The sequence below is a fragment of the Coptis chinensis genome, chromosome 2 (genome assembly GCF_015680905.1).
Source record: "Coptis chinensis isolate HL-2020 chromosome 2, ASM1568090v1, whole genome shotgun sequence".
NCBI classification, from domain to species: domain Eukaryota; kingdom Viridiplantae; phylum Streptophyta; class Magnoliopsida; order Ranunculales; family Ranunculaceae; genus Coptis; species Coptis chinensis.
Window position 1 is genome coordinate 59,330,804 of NC_141457.1, and position 14,638 is coordinate 59,345,441.

The window sequence follows — 14,638 nt, forward strand, 5'->3', positions numbered from 1 at the left end:
GTTTACTTACGTTTTGAGTGTTTATAGTTCATTTCGTAGGTAAACTATTCATTTTATGTTTTATCAGAGGGGTTTGATGAAACCTTGATGAAAACTTGATTGTGTAGTGTAGAATCGTTGTAAGAGTATATTCCACTCTAGAAGGTCGTTGATTTGCCATGAGAATGGGTGGACTTCCTCACATGCTAGTTATGAATTGGTAGAGATGTCATGTATAATTAGGGATTAGACTGACCAATTCTTACCGTAAGAACGTAAGAATTGGATTACAACAATCTATGCTAGTTTCTTAAGTTGGATTCAAGGTGGATTCAATTCCCCCCTAATTCTTATTCTAGATTCAAACTTTAGTATTCTGTAGCATTTCGTAGTATAATTTGTAAAACTCTCATTGACTTTGGTAGGATTGATAGTCGTAAGAAACTTGAATGCTAAAGAACTAGGAGTGGAACGAATCTTCTATTCCAACTTTACTTCAATAGTATCAAGAGTAGAAATCTTTGATAATCAATAGTATACGATAAAGTTTTAGTTTTACTTGTGTTTGAATTTCATCATTTATTCGTAAGTAGAATTATATTCAATTTTATCCTTTTATTCAATTTTGGCTGAGCACGACTGGCGCCTTGCCAAGGCAAAACACGAGCGCCCCCCACGCTGAAACGCCTAGACCTCGAGGTTTTCCCTGGCTACCATTGCCACTACCAAGGCTAAATTGAGCGACTGCACCCAAGCTGGCTGGAACTTTGAACTTGAACTGGCGATACCTGCTACCTAGGCCTATTGCGAAGCGACGAAGCCCTCTGCTGAAATTGCCCGATTTCCACAGGTTTGTTTCAAATTTCCATTTCTTCATAGTTTTCAGTGTTTTAACTTGTAATACACACTGAGCACGCGTAAACAATACGATATTCATAAGCGAAGCAAGGAGGCATTCAGGTACTCTTTTCTTCCACACCTTGCATCTCCTGTTAGAGGTTCATACTAGCATATCAGGATTGTTTGGAGTGTTGTTGTGTTTTGTTAAGATTGGCCTAGCCTTGCATGAGATTAAGGTCAGGCCGAAGAAAAATGCCTAACGTAATCAACCGGCAACGTCAACAAACACGCCTTTCTAGTATACCACACACACCACCTGAAGTAATGGCTAAAGAAAGAGAGTCTCCTCTCTCTGACTTTTACAAAGCCTTGAACGATAGCCCTGAATTTTGCATCGTTCTATTAGACCAAGTGGGGGATTTCCGAATCCCCCCAAATATATTTAATTTGTTACCCGTTTTTCATGGGTTAGACCATGAAAGCCTTATCAGCACATGTGTAGGATTGACCAAGTCCTTACTACATTCCACCATCCTACGGTTGGTGTTGAACAAATTAAATTAAGGGTATTTCCCTTCACTTTAGCCGATAAGGCGGCGTCTTGGTTAACTGCCCAAGCGCCAAATTTTGTGGACTCGTGGGCTAAACTTGTTCAACTGTTTATGGAACAATTTTATCCACCACTAAACCTCCATTAGAGGGGTTTGATGAAACCTTGATGAAAACTTGATTGTGTAGTGTAAAATCGTTGTAAGAGTCTATTCCACTCTAGAAGGTCGTTGATTCGCCATGAGAATGGGTGGACTTCCTCACATGCTAGTTATGAATTGGTAGAGATGCCATGTATAATTAGGGATTAGAACGACCAATTCTTACCGTAAGAACGTAAGAATTGGATTACAACAATCTATGATAGTTTCTTAAGTTGGATTCAAGGTGGATTCAATTCCCCCCTAATTCTTATTCTAGATTCAAACTTTAGTATTTCGTAGCATTTCATAGTATAATTCGTAAAACTCTCATTGCTTTGGTAGAATTGATAGTCGTAGGAAACTTGAATGCTAAAGAACTAGGAGTGGAACGAATCTTCTATTCCAACTCTACTTCAATAGTATCGAGAGTAGAAATCTTTGATAATCAATAGTAGACGATAAAGTTTTAGTTTTACTTGTGTTTGAATTTCATCGTTTATTCGTAAGTAGAATTATATTCAATTTTATCCTTTTATCATACCTCTTCAAAGAGCAGCCATTACTATGCTTCACACAGATTGCTCCGTTGGGTTTTGGACTCCATATAGTCTGGTAGATGAACAGGATGACCAAAACTCAAATTTTGAACATTTCTTTAATGAACATGTCTTGCAGAACATTTTTAATCCCATGGAAGGCGTTCAATTTCTTCATCAAGGCATGCGGGAACTACATGTAGGAACCGTTATGGTTGCACCGAATGTTTACTAACCGCGAAAACCCACGCGTAGCGGAATAAGGGGTTCTCACGGTTTTGGATAGAAATCATACCTTTAGATCAGCTAAGATAACTCTGAGAATCCAAGATCTATGAATCCAAATCAACCTCTTAATCTTCTGTTGTATTCCTATCAATGGAATGGACGTTGTGTGAGTAACGATTTACCACCCTCTTCTTTTTCTCTTGGCCACTCTCACTCACAGAATTTGGAACCGATTTTAGATCTACTTTTCTTAAGCAAAAACTTCGTTAAAAACGGCCAGAGAAAGAGGTTTCTATTTATAGGCTACAACAGGGACCATGAGGAGAAATTAGGGTTGGGCCTCCTGACTGGCTTGGGCTTCCCATGTTCGCCCAGAACACGCGGCCCAAGTCCGTCAACAAATGGCTTATTCCACTAAAGGCCATTGTTGCACTACCACCTTAATCCCAAATTACGTGTTACGTTTATAGGCTCCATATTATATGCTTGTTGATCTCCCCGTGTTTAAGATATCGAATGCTCGTTGATTAACTCAAGTTACTGACAACTACATTAATAAACTTCTTATATCCTTGAGCAGTACCACTCAACCTCATTGTCATGCCGAATTAAATCCACCTGCAGGGTTTACATGACAATCCTTATGAGCTCCTCAAGGGGACATCATCAACCCGACTTCTTCCGGGTCACGGATTCCTTCTATAATCAACAGCACACCTTACATACAATATCATTACCCAATCCATCGAGTTTGTTGATTCACAAATGAATCTCACTCATTGATGATTTAAAGCAATGTACAATGCACGTAAGTGCCCGTTATTATATCCGGATTAAAAGGACAAGCATCCATAATAACAGAGGTGTTTGTTATCTTATATAGTCAGTATAAAGAGAAACAACCTCACTTGGTCCTGTCTAATACACACAAAGTGTACTAGTGTAATCCTGTAGTCACGATAGACTAATACCAAATTATACTACAACCGTACCAATAGTTTGTCCAAATCCATTTAGGTTGTGAACGTTTACTTATACTTTATAAGGTACTGATGATATGATCTTCTGTGTGTCACCACACACCATATCATCTACAACATAAAGTATTAGACACATGCATATAACTAATAACATATATAATATGTATAATATTTGCCCATATGATTCTCATTCAAAATATAAAGAATTAGAGTTAATATAAAAGTAATGCTTTTATTATATAACCCTATCACTACACGCACGTCAGGAAATCATCATCAAAAGTCTTATGTTGATCAAGTGGCAATCTTGGAAACTCACTCTCAATCATTAGAAAATCACACTCTTCTAATAGAGAATCAAACTACGATCTCTAGCAACCAGGGGGCCCTTCAACTCCAATTTAGCCAACAAATTGATGAACTGAACAGTGTTGTCCTTGATCTGCATTCCTATCACCATCCTCATCATCATTTTGAACCTTGATTTTCTACTATAAAAAAAAATAAATAAATAAATAAAAGGGTTGCATTCTGTTTTTACAAAACTCAACTTTCCCCAAAATAAATAAAATAAAATAATTATTATTAAGTGTTTCGTCGTGTGCTCCTTTAATTAATATTGTTGTTATTTTTCTGTCCTCTATTATAAACTAGACATACTAGAATTATCAGAATTCACATTGTTGTATCCAATAATCAAATTTTAACATGTATATTAAATTTGATTACAGGAGGAGTCTATCTTCTTCCATACTCTGTCATCCATCTAATCAAACTTTATTGGGCATTTTTCTTCAGAACCATCTTTATCCATTACGCGTGGGCGACATACTTGATTTCTTTCCGATTGGACTCTTACGTTGCTATTCACAACGTGGCTACTTCATTTTGGACGCTTCCTCACATACACTGATTGATAGTCTGTTAGGAATCTTTGCATTACCCATCACTCTACTCCATCACACATGGCTTCTTCATCAAACGTAGCATCTTTATCAAGCATGGCACCTTCGAAAATCATACCTGAGCAATCCTTTCAAGCTACTATGGATTCCAATGCTTATTGTCTTCATTTCCGTGAATACATTACTAACATCGGGTGGTCTTCCTTTGTTATTCGCCCTAACCAAACTTATTCTCCAAGTTTGGCGGCCTACTTTTATGCTAATATGGGAGATACACTAGCATTTAATGTTGCTCATGGCTTTTTCTTAGACGGATTCACAATCCAAGTTGGTGGCACACACCATGTCTTTTCAGAGCCAACGCCTGCCCTAACTTTGGATCTTCCATATCACGAGGCGGCAGCAACATGGCCATACATTTTTCACAACTTTACTCGTTCCTTTTCATGGCTTGCTTTTCGCGCAACATACGGTGATGGTCTTGAAATTAAAGATGAAGGAACTAAACTTGGCAAATGGCCAGACATCACCATTCTCTTAGCCAGCATGACCATGAACGTGGGAAATGCGATTGACCTTGCCCTTTTTGTGTATGTAAATGGTGTATGGATGATATAGATAGATGATGTAGATGGATGATGGTCGTTAAACAAAATAGAAGCGTATCAAAACCTAATTATCCCTCAATAAGTAAATGATGAGTAGGGTATCGTTCCACTTTTAAGTGTATGTTATGTGGAGGACAAGACTGGAAAGGCGGTTTAAGGGATTAAAAACTATGATTGTAGAGATTCTAGATTCTAATGCTAAACGAAACTAAATTAACTAAACTATTGGAAATTTATAAGAGAGGGAATTCAAGAGATTAGAATCCACCAATACTTTTAATCTATGACATTCTGCTTCATGGTTGTTCTTATAAGTAGACTACAATTAGGCAATCGAGCGAGTGTCGATGCCCTCTTGGACGAAACATCGTTAACAATTAACTCTAGTTAAGGTTGTTCCTATGTTTATGCTATTAATATCTTCTTTCCTTTTATGTAAGCTCGAGCAGCCATTCAATGTATTACTGGGAGCAACATTAAGGAGTACTTCCTAATAGGGCGGCCATTCAATGAATCACCACTTAAGGCAAACACAAAGAATACTTCTCCTAGGCAGCCACTCCCTGAGCTACCCCTTCTAAGGCAACACAAAGAATACTTCCCTAACTCTAAATAACTATACTACTAGAAGAAAAGTAAAGAACACTAGCATAATATTAATATTGTAAAACATAAATTCTATTCTATACTTCTATTCCCTGGTGTGGGCAATGGAACTAATAACTAAAAATATAAAGAACTAACCTGATTGAAGAACACCATGAACCAGAAGAATCATTAAACCTTAAGCACTGGTTTCATCTCCTCCCTTGAAGGAGAAGATTAGCTTTCTATAAAGATGGAAGAACACGAAGAACGAGAAGAAGAAGAGTCAAAGAACAAAAGACTAGAAAGACTAATTTATTAAGACTCAGCTAGTTAAAATCGAATCTTTTATTATTAATCTCTCTCTGCCTCAAGTTCTAGAGACAAGAATATAAGTGAATTGGCATATTACATGAGGCACTTAGGTCCTCTATTTATAGGGGTTACAATGAGTTCTAGAAGCATTCTAAAGACTATATCTTTGGACTCAAGCCTTGGATTTGGGCCTACCTTATGTCAAAACGACCGGCTCGGAAAGAGCTTTCCAATGGTTCAAGACTTGACCCAATCAGAAGAGCAAAAGTGGACAAAAAGTCTGCTGAAGTCAAAGCCAACTGAAACAGGCTCTGTGGACTGAAGAAATTGGGCTTTGGGCTCGATTTTCCTGCCCAAAACATGGCTCCTCGACCCATGCACGAAATTGTGGATTTGGTCTCCTCCTTTACATAAAACAAGACTTAGCTCTTCAGAAAAAGATAGTTAGATAGCTTAGAATATAAAAGTAGCCATTAAAATAACTTGTAGATCTAGTTTTTGAATTCAATTAGTTAAATTAATTAGTTTCATACATTGTTTTAGATTAATTCTTTGAATCATAGTTCATCATTGATTAGATAAATAAAATAGTTATTTCTTGTTCATTTCGATTTTGTCATTTAAAATTGTTAGATCTAATTTCAGTTGTTGTTATTCAATTCTTAGTTATTAATTTAAAATTCAATTATTGTTTAGTTAAATTTAATAAAGTTATAATCTTTATATTACGTATAGTTTTAATTCACATCGTAGTATAATTCCTACCATTGCTCTCATTAGACTTTGAATAGATTAGTCAATCTAGGAAACTTGAATGCTAAAGAACTAAGAGTGGAACGAACTTTTTACTCCACTCTATTTCAATAGAAGTGAGAGTATAGAAATCTTTGATAGCAACGCGTAATTAAGTTTAGTTTCACTTGCGTTTTGAGTTTCATCGTTCATTTCGTAGGTAAATTATTCAATTTTACGTTTATCAAATGGCGCCACTGCCATCTTAGTACTCTTTAGTATTGTTTTTTGTAGACTTGATAGTTTTTCAAAGTCCCATAACCTACCCACCCTTGTTTGGATTCTCATTGTGGTTGTCTGTTTCAGCTTTGCAAATTTCCACGAAAAATTACTTTCGGGCACTGCATACAGGCAAGCCAAAGTGGAGCGCACCCTGCGCCCACACGCCTGGAATCCCACCCTTTGGCTGAGCGCCACCTGTGCCCTACCAAGGCCAACTTGGAGTGCTACCTGCGCTCACACGCCTGGAATTCCAACTTTTGCTTGAGCGCGACCTGCGCCCTTCCTAGGCCTATTCTGAGCGCACCTGCGCCCTCTACTGAAACTGCCCGATTTCTACAAGTTTGTTTCGAACTTCCATTTCTTCAAAGTTTTCAGTGTTCTAACTTGTTATATACACTGAGCACGCATAAACAAGACGCTATTCATAAGCGAAGCAAGGAGGCTTTCAGGTACTCTTTTCTTCCACACCTCGCATCTTCTGTTAGAGGTTCATACTAGCATATTAGGATTGTTTGGAGTGTTATTGTTTTGCATTAATATTGGTCTTAGCCTTGCATGAGATTAAAGTCAGGCTGAAGAAAAACACCTAATATAATTAACCGACAACGTCAACAAACACGCCTTTCTAGTATACCACTCACTTCACCTCTAGCTAACACACCACACACCACACCTGAGATTATGGCTGAAGAAAGAGAGTCTCCTCTCTCAGACTTTTACAAAGCCTTGAGCGATAGCCTAAAATCTTGCATCGTTCTATTAGACCCAGTGGGGGATTTCCGAATCCCCCCAAATATATTTAATTTGTTACCCGTTTTTCATGGGTTAGACCATGAAAAACCTTATCAGCACATGCGTAGGATTGACCAAGTCCTTACTACTTTTCACCATCCTTCGGTTGGTGCTGAACAAATTAAACTGAGGGTATTTCCCTCCACCTTAGATGATAAGGCGGCGTCTTGGTTAACTGCCCAAGCGCCTAATTCTGTGGACTCATGGGTTAAACTTGTTCAATTGTTTATGGAACCTTTTTACCCACCACTGAAGACCGATGAAATGCTTTCCAAGATTCATTTCTTTCGATAGAATCCTCATGAATCATTTTCAGAGGCTTGGAATCGTTTCACCGACCTACTTATAGAGTGTCCACACCATAACCTCGCGAAAGACATGTTAGTTCGTGCATTTTTCAAAGGACTTCTACACCACCATAAAGAAGTCCTTGACATAATGAATGGGGGTAGTTTCTTAAGTAAAGGAGCCTCGGAGGCTTATAAATTTTTAGAAGATCAGACTAAGCGGAATAATAATTGGGGGGGTAGTGATGATATCTCCCATTCCACTAGTTCTTCTACAACAGCTAAAGTTGCCGGTATGTTTGAGATGCAACCCGATCCAGAACTTAAAAATTTAATCGAATCTCTAACTAAAAAGGTAGAGGCTATTTCTGTCCAACAAAAACTTATCCCCGTCATGAATGTCAACTCCAACCCATGTAATTTCTATTTGAGTCCAGAGCACCCCGACTCCTATTGTCCTTTCGTTTACGAACAACAAACATTACAACAAGATAACGTTTGCTCAATTAATAGTTATCCTATTCCTAACGCCCCTTGGAGACAACACCCCAACTTCAGTTAGAGAAATAATTAACAAGTAACAACTCTAGGATTTAATAATCAAAATGTTAGCCAAGCAAACAATTATAACCAACCTCCACCACGACAAGGACAAGGTCAGGGTAATTATAATAATTATAACAACCAAGTGCAACCACGACAAGGAGAATGACAAGGTCAGGGTAATTATAATAATTATAACAATAATAATTATAATGCAAATCGAGGTATCGTTCCGGTTAATAATAATAACTATCACAACCTACCCATAAATAATCAACGTGACATAGTTCCTGTCACACAATCTATAGCTAACACTCTTCCACAACCAGATCATTTCGATACCTTTATGCAATCTCAACAATAGATTTTGCAAGCCATTCAACTTTCCTTGCAGCAGCTAGATCAAGAGAAAGTACAACCCAAAGGTGTGTTTCCAGGACAAGCGATACCTAACCTTAAAACACCAAACATAGCCTTTGAGGTGAACGGTAATACTAGTATGGAAAATGTAAACGTAGGTGAGCTAAATGCTATCACCACTCTCCATTCTGGTAGAGTGGTTGACAACAATATAACTATGCCTATAGTTACCCCACAAGTAGTCCCTACACAGGAGATTGAACTAGATACCGAAATGGAAACTGAAGAGCCTACCCCTGTAGAGGTACCAGTTAAACCACAACCTAAGAAACAAAAAGCAAAGGTTAGACATCCAATTGAACCATACGCTAAGCATAGAGAGACACCACCGTTTCCCCAGAAATTAGCTATGTTAAATAGAGATACAAACTTTGACGAGATTAGGGAAGTATTCAAGAATCTAACGATTAACCTACCCTTTCTCGAAGCAATTAAAAAATTACCTCACCACGCTAAGTTTCTTAAGGAGTTGTGCACTACTAGGCGTAGGACAAATATTCCTAAAGACGCCTTTCTAACTGAACAATTTCTAACTTTAATAGAACATAATGGAATTGTGAAGTACAAGGACCCTGGTCGTCCTACTATACAATGCACCTTAGAAGATTCTCACACAACCACTGCTTTATTAGACCTGGGGGCAACTGTCAACTTACTCTCGTATTATTTATACAAACAAATAGGTCTACAAAAGATGCAACCTACTCAAATGACGTTGCAATTAGCGGATAGGTCTATTAAGTATCCTTAGGGTGTGGTTGAAAACGTGCTAGTTAAAGTCCAAGATTTCTACTATCTTGCTGATTTTGTTCTCCTCGATACAGAAGTCGTTAATGACTCTGTTCCGATCATCTTAGGGCGTCTATTTTTGGCAACTGCCAATGCGCTTATAAACTGCCGAAATGGTTCGATGTCCTTGTCTTTTGGCCATCTTTCGGTTGAGGTAAATATTTTTAAAATGATGAAACAGTTACCAGATTCATCTATAGATGGAGATATTAGCATGATCGAGAGCTTAGTGCAAGATTACTTTAATAACACGTTTCCAGAAAACCATATGCATAAATTCTTTTCTTTTGGAAGTTCAGATTTTGTCGATGACTCCTACGTACAAGAAGTTAACACCATCTTCGAGTCTACACAAATCGTGGAACCTTTGGTTGCTCTATATACAGAGTTTGAAGACCTGCTACCTAAGCAAGTATTCATTACTCAAGATGAGGACACCCCAGAAGCTTTTATCGACATACCAACCACCCTGGTACTTAAACCTCTTCCTCCTGAGTTAAAATATATTCAACTTAATCCGGATGGTAGCCATCCAGTAATTATATCTTCTCTGTTATTTAAGGAGGAAGAGACACGTTTAATCAGGGTGATTAAGGAACATCGTTCTGTGATTGGTTGGTCCCTAGTCGATATTAAACCCTAATGTATGCACTCACCGTATCCATTTGGAAGATAACGCAAAGACTTCTCGCGAACCTCAGCGTCGTTTGAACCCAGCCATGAAAGAAGTGGTCAGGGAAGAAGTCTTACGGTTACTTGATGCGGGTATCATATGCCCAATCTCTGATAGCGAATGGGTCAGTCCCATTCATGTAGTTCCAAAAAAATCAGGGATTACAATGGTACGTAATGCCAAGGGTGAATATGTTGCCACACATGGTCCTATGAAATGGAGGATCTGTATTGATTCTGAGGCGTTTAAATGCCATGACACGAAAGGATCATTTTCCATTACCCTTTATAGATCAAATGCTAGAACGTCTAGCTGGTCATGCTTTTTACTGTTTTTTCGATGGCTACTCTGGCTATTTCCAAATTATTATTGATATTGATGACCAAGAAAAGACTACCTTTACATGTCCTTTTGGAACATACGCCTATAAACGAATGCCTTTTGGCCTTTGTAATGCTCCTGGTACCTTCCAGCGGTGTATACTTCATATATTTAGTGACATGGTAGAGCATTTCATGGAAGTATTCATGGATGATTTTTCTATCTATGGAGACTCTTTCACTAACTGCCTGTCTAACCTATCTAAGGTTTTGACACGGTGTGAAGAGAAGAGTCTAGTTTTAAATTGGGAAAAATATCATTTCATGGTAAAAAAAAAGGCATAGTACTAGGTCACATTGTATCTAGTGATGGCATAGAAGTTGATAAGGCCAAACTAGAAAAGATAGCGACTCTACCTATACCACGGATTGTCTGTGATATTAGAGCCTTTCTAGGTCATGTAGGTTTTTATAGGAGCTTTATCAAAGATTTTTCGAAAATAGCTAGGCCGCTAACTAATCTGCTTTTAAAGGATGTCATCTTTGATTTTAATTTTAACTGTAAACATGCTTTTGAAACTTTAAAAGCCTCCTTAACTTCTGCACCCATTATACAGCTTCCCGATTGGTCTAAACCTTTCAAACTCATGTGTGATGCTAGTGATTATGTAGTTGGTGCTGTCTTGGGACAGAAACTAGATAATAAATCCACTGTTATTTATTATGATAGTAAAACTCTAAACGATGCTCAAAGGAATTATACAACTACTGAAAAAGAATTCTTAGTTGTCGCTTATGCTTTAGATGAGTTTCGTCCTTATTTGGTTGGTTCTAAGACCCTAGTTTACACCGACCATGCAGCCCTTAGGTACCTTCTCGCAAGATGCTAAGCAGAGATTAATCCGATGGATTCTCCTCCTGCAAGAGTTCACATTAGAAATAAAGGACAAAAGAGGGGTCGAAAACGTAGTTGCCGACCACTTATCTAGACTGACAAACGACGATGATAATGATTCAGAGTCCATAACCGACTCTTTTCCTGATGAGTATTTGTATGCTATTTTTTCTACACCATGGTATGCTGACATTGTGAATTATTTAGTGGCTGATGCTATTCCTTATGATTGGTCAAGAAATAAACGTAAGAAGTTCTTGGCCAGTGTTAAGCTATACTACTGGGATGATCCCTACCTTTTTAAGTATTGTACGGATCGGATTATTTGTCGTTGTATTCCCCAGTGGGAATATAATGAGGTTCTCTCATTCTGCCATGAAAAAGAGTGTGGTGGCCATTTCAGTGGTATGAAAATAGCTGCTAAAATTCTACAATGTGGGTTTTATTGGCCTACTCTCTTTAAAGATGCCCAAGTGCATTGCAAGGCGTGCATTCATTGCCAACAACTTGGGCGAATCACGAAGCGTAATATGATGCCATGGAATCCAATCATGGTTGTAGAAATTTTTGACGTATGGGGCATTGATTTCATGGGTCCCTTTCCAGTTTCCCACGGCTTCATCTATATTCTAGTTACCGTGGACTACATGTCTAAATGGATAGAGGCCATGGCTTGCCGTAGCAATGACCATAAGACAGTTGTGTTTTTTGTTAAAGAGTATATTTTCTATCAATTTGGCATTCCCAAGGCCATCATTAGTGATGGTGGAACACATTTTTGCAACAGAGTTGTTGCATCTCTTGTGAAGAAATATGGAGTTACACATAAGGTAGCAACTCCGTATCACCCACAAACTAGCGGACAAGTAGAAGTTTCTAATAGGGAAATCAAAAAGATCTTAGAAACAACTGTAAATCCTGATAGGAAAGACTGGTCAAAGCGTCTATCTGATGCCTTATGGGCATATAGGACTGCTTTCAAAACTCCTATAGGTATGTCTCCCTTTAGACTTGTATTTGGGAAACCTTGTCATTTGCCCATTGACTTGGAGCACCGTGCTATGTGGGCTATAAAAAGCCTTCACTTCAATTTTGATGAGGCGGGTGTCAAGCACAAGTTGCAATTGAATGAGCTTGAAGAAATCCGTAGCGATTCTTATGACCTCGCAAAAGATTATAAAGCTAACATGAAACGTGTTCATGATAAGCAAATTTTGCCCAAAGAGTTTGTGGTAGGTCAAAAGGTCTTACTTTACAATTCCCATCTACATATTTTTCAGGAAATTAAAACTTCGTTGAATTTGGTCCTTTTCTGGTTACTGAAGTCACCCCCTTACGGGGCAATCACCTTGGTAAATCCCAAGGACAACAGTACCTTTCAAGTAAATGGCCAACGGTTGAAACATTTTCATGAGCTATTATCCCCTGATGTAGAGGAAGTCCTTTTACAGGATCCTGTCTATGAGGACTGACCTTTTTCATTGCTGTACTTTCTTTCATTTCCATATATTGGTAAGTGCACCATTAAGGTAACCGGGCCCTCCCTATGGAGTGTGTGGCTGTAAGTACCGGATCCTAAGTCCACGTTTAATATAATTCATGTTTTCCACTCTTGCATGTTTTCTCGGTTTTTGAGTCATGTTCTTCTATGGTGTGAATTATGCATTTCATGCTTTTTTGTTTTTCTTATATTAAATTTTATTCATAAAAAAAAAATAAATAATAAATAAATAATAAAATAATAAATAATAAACAAATATATATAAAAAAAAACTTGTTAAAATCACAAACATAGTAAGTTAAGAAGTCTCGGGAATCTGACGTTAAAAGACCCACTTTTTTTTAAAAAAAAAACAAACAAACAAATTTTCTCAACTCTGTTGTCAAAAATTTGTTTGGGGGTGGGGTGTTGGTTTCCATCCTGGATTGTTTAACTTTCCAATGGTGTCATTTAGGCCATTTAATTGTATTCCGATTCGGATTGACATTTTCTATTTATGTTAGATTTCATTCGTTCGCATAACTTACGTCATGCACGCATTTCGAGGCATTTTCCATGTTCTTATATATCACCCACGGTCGGAATAGAGTGTTTTATGGATCATTAGATTGGAAATTCTCTCCTGATCATTTCCATATCTCATTTGCAAATCGAATTTTTTATGGGATTCGAATTGGGCTTGGGCCCAAGCCCACAGTGCAACCCAAGAATGCATCGCGTTCTTCTTCCTCCTCTTCTTCAAACCGCCATTAACAAAAAAATAAAAAAAAAGCTTCAAACCTAAAATAAAAATAGAAATAAAGATAAAACCTAAATACAACCACGCCCAAGTTTAAACCCACTCCAAATCTCCTCCTTCCTACACCCACCACCACCTCCACCGATTTCAACAACAAAAAACCACCGGAATTTCAAAATTTCGAACTGCCACTACCACCACCACGCCTCCTGCCATTATTTTTAGTTAGAGTGTTTTAAAACAAGTCTCCCTACCTTATTCCAACCAACAAAACTTATCAAAACTCCAATGGCTCAAAGACGTCGGATATTGCCGGAGCATGCTTTTATTGCCGACCACTTCGCGCTGTTTTATGGTGACGAGATGGTTAGGAGAGACTGGAGTGGTTTGTGGTACTCAACAGACGATTTTTACCACGAAGATTTGGTCCGAGAGTTTTATAGGATGAGGGAGTTGAATGGGAATCAAATTTTTGTTAAGGTGGCTGGGTGGAGGAGAGAGGTTACTACTGGGTTGTTGGCTGAGATTTTAGGCATTCCACCTAGACACCATCTCGATGCCACATTACAGGATTCCCAGTTTACTGCTGTAGAACCTTTGATGAACGCGACTGTTGAGGAAGGGAACTACAATGCGAGTTCGCATTGTGTTCGCCAGTCGTCTCTCCGAACCAACCAGCTGGCTATAGCTCAGTGCATTGGTAGGAATGTCATAGGGAAGGAGACAGTCAGCGATATCGGTCTGAACTGCCTTCACGTTCTATGGATACTCCAGGAGCAGAAGTATGAGTTCTGTATTTTCGAGTTTTTGCGTAACATGATTATGGGAGTTGGAAAGGGTATTGCACCTCTCCCTATTTCGATAACGAAGATCATGATAACCTTGAGAGCGACTCCGAGGTCTGATAGGATTTGCCTGAAGGAGCACCGAAATCATCATATTTATACGGAGTGTATCTAGAGAGTTTGGAGGTTGCCTAAAGATAAGGTAGTCGAGG